The 9,226-nt window shown below is 35.7% G+C and overlaps 1 pseudogene across 1 annotated transcript; it reads left to right on the top strand.

Moving 5' to 3' along the window:
• Positions 1-1,763: 1,763 nt before the first annotated feature.
• On the top strand, positions 1,764-8,891 carry LOC148202771 (histone-lysine N-methyltransferase family member SUVH9 pseudogene; annotated as a pseudogene). The gene is made up of 3 exons (XR_015785218.1): positions 1,764-4,237; positions 6,052-6,148; positions 8,330-8,891. The product of XR_015785218.1 is annotated as a histone-lysine N-methyltransferase family member SUVH9 pseudogene (transcript).
• The last annotated feature ends 335 nt before the right edge of the window (positions 8,892-9,226 follow it).

Raw genomic sequence — 9,226 nt, 5'->3', positions numbered from 1 at the left:
TGGGGGGCCCCGACGTTTATAATATTATAGACGTCGGAGCCATAACTAATATGACGTCTTTTGGATTTAAATATTCATATTCATGGGGGGTTTAGACGTCCGTTAGAGGGGCCCCGACGTCTATAATATTAGAGACGTCAGGGCCCCTCCACAACGGACGTTTCAGTGGCTGAAAAGGTTAACTCTTCAACTACCATGTCAGCCACTGAAACTTCCGTTGTGGAGGGGCCCGACGTCTCTAATATTATAGACGTAGGGGCCCCTCTAACAGACGTTTCAATGGCTGAAAAAGTTAACTCTTCAACTACCCTGTCAGCCACTTAAATGTTCATTGTGGAGGGGCCCCGACGTGTATAATATTATAGACGTCGAGACCCCTCCACAACAGACGTTTAAGTGGATGATAAAGTAGTTGGAGAATTAATTTTTTTCAGTCACTTAAACGTCTGTTTGAGAGACCTCGATGTTTATAATATTATAGACGTCGGGTCCCCCACAACAGACGTCTAAAGTCTCACTTATTTACAAAAATATCACCGATCAATTATTTACGTTTATATTTTTATAGACAGACATTTATTAAATAACGTTAAAAGCCAATTATGTACTAGTGTGATCATAAATCAACTTTAGTAATATTAATAAGAACTTAAGTTTATTGATTTATTATGCTAAACTTAGTTTTTTTTTCCTGGATCTTAGAAGATGCAGATTTGACTTTAATTAGATAATTGGAATAACTTTGTCCATGTGTCACTTAGAAATGCATGCTGTAGAGAGGCATCATTTGTCCATATTATTAAGAAGATGCAAGTGATCTTGAAAAGGATGCCAAACTTGACATGCATTGGGTAATGATTTCAGATCAATATATTAGAACACATTTATGTTGTCACTACTTGTCAACATTGCAGAACGGCTCATATATGATGGTATCTAAGGTGAGTTTGAATTGTTATACTATTCTGCCTTTAGTAATGAACTTTATAAAATTTCGTTTATTTTAATAAATATTAAAATATATATTTAATAAGTATAATTTATACATTATTTAATTAAGTTTTTTCCTTAAATACTGTTAATTACATATTAATCTATTTCAATGTTTTTTATATATATATTATATAAATGTCAATTTTTAATTATTTTCTTTCAATAATTTTAAAGTTTAATTTTCTTGCTTTATATATTATTATCATTTTTAACTTTTATCAACAAATTTATAATTAAAATTATCTTTTAACAATTATATCAAATTAATTATTAGCATTTTATTTAAATAGTTTTTTTCTTCAAATTATTTATAATAGACATAATTATATATATATATATATCACTTTTAATATTTATTATACTATAAAAATATTCTAATTATTTATAAATTATTATTCCATTTATGTTTTTTTCAATTGTAATATTTCTTATATTTAAATAAATATATTTCAACTGTTTTAAAATGATTATTACAATTTTTAATATTTTAATTATAATATTTATACTTTTAAATAGAAATGTTTCAATTAATTTTACATTTATTTCATTTACCATTTTAAAGAAAAGAAAAATCCAATATAACTAACTTTCAGTTTTTTAAGAATCTAATAACAGTTATGTATACTGTCTTATTAGTTAAAGTGCACACTATACTCTCTAAAGAATTAAAAGTGTAAGAGAGTGTTATTACAGGGAAGAATTATGACTAATACATATATATTTATCTAGAACTCTCTCATACGTACTTGTTTTTATCTTACTTCACTAAAAAAATAAGTACTTAGAAAGAAGAAAGATCAAGAAGACATCTTGCATAGTAATTTTCACCATTCTTCAAATACAATCATGTCTTATGAACTCAGCAGTTCATAAATTTCAAATTTCATCCAATTCATTTGAAATTCCGAACCCACACAAAATTCCAGAGCTTCCCATTTCTCTAACCTTAATGAATCTTCTTGTTGTTGCTGTGTTCTTCCCAATCACCATTTTCAATGTTACTCCTTCCAATCTAAACCCTACCCACTAACATCATCACCGCTACACCCTCTTGTACCATGAACTCTCTCTTTTCGCTTGAAAACCTTCCTCCACCACCGGGAATTCCAATCCCCGCCTCAATTGCCGCCGCCACAGCCACCACCAGCGCCTCCCCGGCCCCAACACTAATCCCAAAGCTCGAACCTTTCGACGGATGGCTCAACAACCCCACTTCCCAACAAAAACAATCTCAGGACTCCAATTTTTCAAATGGGTCTCTGGACCTCGACCTCAATCTTGTATGCGACGGAACCTCCGACGAACCAAACAACAACAACTTATTTTCCGAGTTCAACAGAATCTCCCAGCTTTTCCACACTGCGTTCTCCGCCAACGACCCCCAAAATGACGCCGTTCCCGACCCCATCACCGATAGCCTGCAGCAGCTCCGAAACGACGCCTTTTCCAACCCTTTTGCCGAAAACTCGCAGCACATCAAAACCGAAGCCGATTCGGACCCATGGCTGCAGCAGGCCCCAAAGGGCATCGTTCCGGACCCGGATTCGCGGGCAATTGTGCCCGTTCCGGAGGAGCAGCAGTCTTCTTCGATGGTGGCCGCAACCACGCCGAGGCGACGGTGTAAGGAGCTGGTTCGGGTGGCGGATCTTGGCGGGCCGGAGCATCGGCACTTCCGGGACGTTGTCCGGCGGACTCGGATGGTGTATGACTCGTTGCGCGTGCTGGCGACGGTGGAGGACGAGCGGCGGGTGGACGCCCGCAAGGGCGCAGCGATTTGCGAGCCTCGGCCGTGATGAGGAGCTGTGGTTTGTGGTTGAATCGCGACAAGAGAATTGTTGGTGCGATTCCTGGTGTTTGTGTTGGTGATGTGTTCCTCTATAGGATGGAGTTGTGCGTGGTTGGGTTGCACGGTCATCCTCAGGCCGGCATCGATTATCTTCCTGGCAGCATGAGTTCCAACGGCGAACCAATTGCCACGAGCGTGATTGTCTCAGGTGGTTACGAGGATGACGTTGACGAGGGTGATGTTATCACCTACTCCGGCCATGGTGGGCAGGACAAGAATTCTCGGCAGGTTTGTCACCAGAAGCTTGAGGGAGGGAACCTTGCAATGGAGCGGAGTAAACACTATGGGATTGAGGTGAGGGTGATTCGCGGGGTGCGCTGTGAGGGTGCAGCCTCTGCCACTGGGAAGTTGTATGTGTATGACGGCTTGTATACGATTATCGATTGCTATTTTGATGTTGGGAAGTCGGGTTTCGGTGTTTTCAAGTTCAAGCTGTGTAGGATCGATGGGCAAGCTAAGATGGGGAGCACGTTCATGAAGGAAGCGCAAATGCTAAAGAAGGATCCTTTGAGTTTCAAACCCACGTGTTGTGTTTCGCTTGATATTTCAAACAGGAACGAGAATGTGGGGGTTCGCCTTTTCAATGATCTTGATCGCAATTTCGACCCTCTCAGGTATGAATACCTTGTGAAGACAAACTTTCCTGAGTTTGTTTTTCACCAGAGTGGGAGGGGTACGGGTTGCGATTGTGTGGACGGGTGTGTTGAAGGGTGCTTCTGTGCCATGAAGAACGGAGGGGAGTTTCCCTATAATCACAGTGGGATTCTCTTGAGAGGGAAGCCTTTGGTTTTTGAGTGCGGCCCGTTTTGTCAATGCCCCCCTCATTGTCGGAATCGGGTGACGCAGAAGGGGCTCAAAAACAGGATGGAGGTGTTCAGATCTAGGGAAACTGGTTGGGGAGTTAGGTCCTTGGACCTTATTCAAGCTGGTGCTTTTATATGTGAGTACACAGGGGTTGTGCTCACTAGGGAGCAAGCAGAACTTTTGTCCATGAATGGTGATTCCTTGATATATCCGAATCGGTTCACTGATAGGTGGTCGGAATGGGGTGACTTGACTATGATAGACTCCAATTATGTGCGTCCATCTTATCCCTCGCTCCCTCCTTTGGATTTTGCTTTGGATGTGTCAAGAATGAGGAATGTTGCTTGCTATATGAGTCATAGTTCCACTCCCAATGTGTTGGTTCAGTTTGTCTTGTATGATCACAATAATTTGATGTTCCCTCACCTTATGCTGTTTGCAATGGAGAACATCCCTCCCATGAGAGAGCTCAGCCTTGATTATGGGGTAGCTGACGAGTGGACAGGAAAACTCGCTATATGTAACTGATTTGTTTTCAAAGTTTTCTACACTTTATGATATACTGAAGCCAAGTTTAATGAATTGTTCGCAGAGGTAAGGCCATGTTCTTTCAGCAACTTATTTGTTTTCAGAATTTGCACTCTACTCTTCCATTTGATATCTTCCATTTGATATTTTAGCTTATTTCTCAATATTAGTCTGGTCTGGATTGTAAACTCTGTTAGCCATACGATTTGTAGACATATTATTCATTATAAACTGCTCCATTTTGTGGTCTTTCTAGCATCCTGGTGCACTTCAGATGACAGGAAGTTCAATATTTGTTGTGACTTTGAAGATTGAGATAATATGTTGTAATATCTTACAATTGTAGTTTGGTTTTCAGATCCATCAGTAGTTTTATCTATTTCTCTCAGTCCAATATGTTATCCTGTATTTGGGATGTGTTTTGTGTGTCTTCTTCTATTTATCTATTAAGGGTGCTATTTTATTGCACACATGCTCTTAAAACTTTCTTTCCTAAGAAATCCACTTCATTTACAGTCACATCATATTATGTATTAGTGTAATAAATTAACTGTATTCGAATTCGTTAATACTATCCATGGACAATTGCCACTTAATTTGTTCATCTTGGTTCTTTATAAATATTTTGTGGAATTCAGGTGTGAGTGTTAAAGTTTGTCATCTATAATTAATGGGCTAAGGGACTTAATTTGTTGCTTTATTTTAACTATTAAAAGATATGTTTCTTGTTATTCTATTTTTTGAGAGTCATTATTATATGAAAATTGTTGCACTTAATCACTATGATTTAGATTGTGAATTATATAAATCTTAATTCTCAATTAATTTTTTGTCATGTTGGTTCTATAAATGGTGTACCCTTGTCCTCAGTGTTGTTTCGTGTTTGGTGTCTGTGGCGGAGTTGGTGCCTCATACTAATATTACAGGCTTACAAGGTGCTAAAAATATTGATTATGACTATTTTTACTAACTATATTTTTCTGCTATGAGCACTTAGGAAACAAAAATAAGAAGAAAAATGGAAATGCGATTCTTCATTAGTTAAAATTAACTTATGCAATAAATTTGTAGAAACATAAGCTAATTTTAATTTATGTGGAAACTTGTTTCTTTATTTTTCCTTCTTATTTTTCTCTTCTAGAAGTATTTAAGGAGATATTTGTTCAAACCTTCCCTTTATGTTATTTAAAACATTATTGACTGAATTTGTCTGGTCAAAAGACTACAGTGAAGACCAACATAAGGTTGGAACAACTTAACCAGAAGAATTGAGAATTGAACAACTATAGGCAACCTTAAGCTGTCATCAAATTGTTAACTGAAAAATGTTACATGTCCGTTAGGGATAACAGTGTCCATGATTTATTCATGTAAGATGCTAATAGCAAGAATAAACTTTACCACTTGTTATCCTGAGTTAACATTTTCCATTAGCAATTGGGTGATATATTTACACTGGATAAAATTTGCTTTATTTTTAAAATTAGAGGATCCAAAGTGCAATTAAATTTTTATAGGGACCAAAAGTACATATCTCTGAACCTATAAGGACTAAAATTGGAAGTCTAAAACTTATAATAGGGTTAAACAATATGATAAACTATTTATAACATAACATATAATATACTAAACCAAATAATAATAAGTTAAAAAAGCACAATATATGATATAATATAAATTAAGGAATAATAGAAATAAAAATATGTTATGTGCATGTATTTTAAATTTTAAATGGGGGAAATGTAGGATTTTGCAATCCAATTTAATTGACAGCCAATACTTGTGTGTGTGAATCTTGCACTAAAAGATTATGTCAAAATCTGCTTTCTATCTGTTGGATTTCCATCCTGCCTGAATTCCCATTGTGTTTCACTACACAGATTCTTTTCACGTGGGTTTTTGCAGCGCTTTTAGGTTTGTTCCAACTTCCTATCATGCAAGATTGGTGCTTCAGATACGGTTGTGGATCAGTAAAAGGTCAAATGGAAATTTAATGTTAATTTTTCACAGTGTAATAATTTTCATTATGTTTAAGTTGAGTTGAAAACTAAACTAGTTGATTGAAAATGTCTTTGGTCTGTGTTAGGGAAGATGCTTACTTTGAGATTGCCTATGATATTTGAATCTAGTTATGAATTAACTATCTGAAAATTATTAGCTGTTTGAGAGTCTTACACTCCTCTATTTATCAATTTTGGATAGCAAAGTGCAGTGCGCATAGTGGGATGACTGTTATTTTAAAATATTTTTTTATGGGTATATACTTCATTTTCCATCTCTTCTACTTCATTTTCCATCTCTTCCTCTTGTAGACAATAAAAAAACTAATTCATTTTCAGTATGTTTCCCATTTGCACTGATTTCTCGTATCAGCCACATGTTAAAATCATTAGTAATGGACAATGGGGTCAATCATTTTACAAATTTCACAGTGGTCTTTCAAAGACTGATTATACTTCGCAAAAACCAAATCTCTTGCAACTTTTGATCTTCAAAGCTGCTACCTTTCTCAGAAAGAATCAAAGAAAACTTCATGCATTGACAGATCTGCCAAAGACTGCTGTAGCCCCCATCCCCAGTTTGACAGTGCTGCTATTCCCTTTTATCAATATATTGACATGCCTTTTTATGCAAGTGTCATATTGGCTTTAACTAAATCAGTGCAGGAGACACGAACTATCTTGTTTTAAATTTACCTTTCTTTATTTAGAAGAATAAGTAATAAAAATTGGGCTTGTAGACTGCATTGTCACAGACAGATGCTATGAGGTCATGAACTAACTATTCTAAAAGCTTAAATTGTAAGTTGATGGCTCTTGCATGGTTGCAAGTATAACAAACTGCTAGTAACTTGAAAGCTTTTCAAAAAGCAAACATTCCACTCCTTTTTAAAAATATTTGGGTTAAATATGTTTTTAGTCCCTAAACTATTGGCCGTTTCTGGTTTTCGTCCCTCTTTCAAAGTAAGGTACGATTTGGTCCTCAATCTTTAAAAAACGTTCGTTTTAGTCGAAAAAACGAACGTTTTGAGGACTAAAACGAGGACTAAAAACAAAATTTTGAGGACTAAAACGAACGGTTTTTAAAGATTGAGGACCAAATCGTACCTTACTTTGAAAGAGGGACGAAAACCAGAAACGGCCAATAGTTTAGGGACTAAAAACATATTTAACCCAAAATATTTATGTTTAATTTTATGAACTATGTTTTAGGTTTTAGTTATCTGGTATGTTAGTCCTTTTTGTCTCTATGATTTTATACACATACATTTGTTATTATATTTTATTCAGCCAGGCATATTTGGACCTGATTTCATTGTTTCTTTGTGAACCTGCCCTTCTTTCAATACATAAAATAAAATTTAGTAAAATTTAATCATTTCTTTCAAATTAATTACTGCATTTTTTTTTAAAGTAAAGGAGCTTGTGTGCTTACATTTATATGGTTCTCACATTCCATGCCCATTCATTACACTGTTTCCATCCCCTGGAAATCTTTCGAGCATCGTTTCTCTTGTTCCTTGTCCAACATTTTAGTTATATAACCTTAATGTTAAGAAGTTGCTTCATAACCGTATTCCTAAATTTTTGTGGATTGAGCTCTTATCTTAGTTTTTAACATTGTCATCTGATGCTATGTGTGGTAAAATTGTCGCCTTTTGAAATGACTGCCTTAAAGTCATATCTAAGGTGATTTTTGATTAATTCCCTTGTAAAAATCTATACACCGTTAGTGCATGATGATTGATCATTTTATCTTAAAAGAAGAGATTCAATTCAGAAATGACTGTTCTGAGATAAAATCACAACATAAATATTGCTGGTTAGATATTTTTTCATAGATTTAAACCAGACCCTAGTCTATTGGTTTGTCCATTTTGCTTCAGCAAAGGCTCTTTATCACAGACTAATGAGGTTACATATATTGCTGGTTTGAGATATTTCATCTCAGATCTTTATACTTTTGTAGTTGTGCTTTGAAAGTTTTACATGTGTTTTTATCACACCTGTGAGCACCCTTAGGCAGTTGAGTTTAGGTGGAAATGATAACTCCCTTTACTACGTATGAAAATTTTTTATACTTGAAACCAAATTTGTCTTTCATTATGAGCAATGTCATTCTTGAGGCATGCCAATTTGAGTTGATATTCATTTGCAGATAGTGAAGATGATGTGGCATGACTTTTACACGGTTTTTCAACCCTGCCTGTGAAGGAAGGTATAATAACTTGCTGGCTTATGGTGCCAGGATATCAAAATTCAAACATGTGGAGCTCTCTGTTACGTTATAAATGATGTGCCCTTTGTGGTGAGGAAGATCAGGAATTGTGTAGACGTGTGTAATTTTCGAACCTGTTGATGACATTTGTTTGTTTGTAGTAACTGTTGATTTCTTCCTTCTCCTGGGCGAAGAAGCACTTTCGCAGTCACATTTTTGTACTCACGTATACTTCAGCTGTGTCAACTGTTGCATCATTTGGGGTACTTGTTTGTACATAACATAAGTTCAAAGCTTGTATAGATTTTGTAATAGTGACTGGCAAAGATAGATGGACATTGCTGCTAATGATCTTGTATGATGACATGGAATAAACGTAACACTATAATGTTCTTAAAAACCTTACATGAACATAACATTTACAAATTCAGCATTTTCAGTATTTTGTCAGACAATGAGAGCATATCATGGTTGTATGGGATATGAATAATTTTTCCTTGTTAAGGTGGGATCTGTCTGTTACACTCTTACTTTTTCACCACTTTTACAACAGTGTAGCAAATTACCACTTTTACAACAGTGTATACAAGAAGCGTTGATGATTTATTTAATTAGGTTAAGTTTTGTTTATTTATCCTTATTTAATAAGCCAACCTAAATTAAGTTAATTAATATTAAGGAGGGACACTTTTGTTGTATGTTGTGTTGTGATAAAGTTTATAAGGGGTGGATTTGGACGTGACCATATAGGCCTAAGTAGTTACGTAAGATGGTCTTTTTGTAAAGGCTGCTTCTATAATTTTACCTCGATACATTTAAAAGTTCTGGTCTTACTCT

Source organism: Vigna umbellata, chromosome 3, assembly GCF_029865625.1.
Source record: "Vigna umbellata cultivar VRB3 chromosome 3, Vumbellata_1.0, whole genome shotgun sequence".
Taxonomy (NCBI): Eukaryota; Viridiplantae; Streptophyta; class Magnoliopsida; order Fabales; family Fabaceae; genus Vigna; species Vigna umbellata.
This window is presented reverse-complemented; position numbering and strand designations above follow the sequence as displayed.